This window comes from Sinocyclocheilus grahami, unplaced genomic scaffold, assembly GCF_001515645.1.
Source record: "Sinocyclocheilus grahami isolate Dianchi unplaced genomic scaffold, SAMN03320097.WGS_v1.1 scaffold1343.1, whole genome shotgun sequence".
In the NCBI taxonomy this organism is placed as follows: Eukaryota; Metazoa; Chordata; class Actinopteri; order Cypriniformes; family Cyprinidae; genus Sinocyclocheilus; species Sinocyclocheilus grahami.
In genome coordinates this window covers 109,937-110,643 of record NW_015506522.1, presented here as the reverse complement: position 1 = coordinate 110,643, position 707 = coordinate 109,937, and positions in this window count along the sequence as shown.

Here is a 707-nt window from a genome sequence, read left to right as displayed (position 1 = left end):
AATTTAACACATCCTTGCTGAATAAAAGTATTAATTTCTTTAAAAGAAAAAAGTCAATAAGTAAATGTTATGCAGATACGTAAATACACATTGAAAAAATACTACATAAATAAGGACAGCTTGACATAAATAAGCACACTCAATCTGAAAATTCCCTTTATTGTTTTTCTCTGCTTTCTCTCATTATATTTCACCGGATGTAGGTTATATTTATCCTTCCATCTGATTAATCAGTCATCAGACACATACAGTGACTCAGAGCCTGACCCAGACACGTACACAAACACATGCAAGACGCCTAATTTTTAGGGAAATAACAAACTCATCACATCAGCTTCCTGTGAATGCGTCTCGCGGTGTGTGATGTATTGCCATGGAGACCGTGCTGACGACAGTCTGCTAACACATGCAGGCATGAGAGACTCACTTCCGTTCTGCACAAAATAAGATCAAATGTCCAGGCGATTGCTTCTCCATGTGTGCCAAACACTTACTGGGGGGTTATTTGTGCTGTTTCAGGTGCATACATAAATACTTGTTCTATGTGCTTTTCTGAGCTCTCTATTTTTTTAGTAATCAGGCAAATATGTCAAAAATGATTATTAAGAATATTTATTTATTTATCTTTAACCCTCTATGGTATGCATTATGTTCTAATCATTAAATATTTTTTCAAATAAGTTTTTATTACATGAAATAGCTTCAAT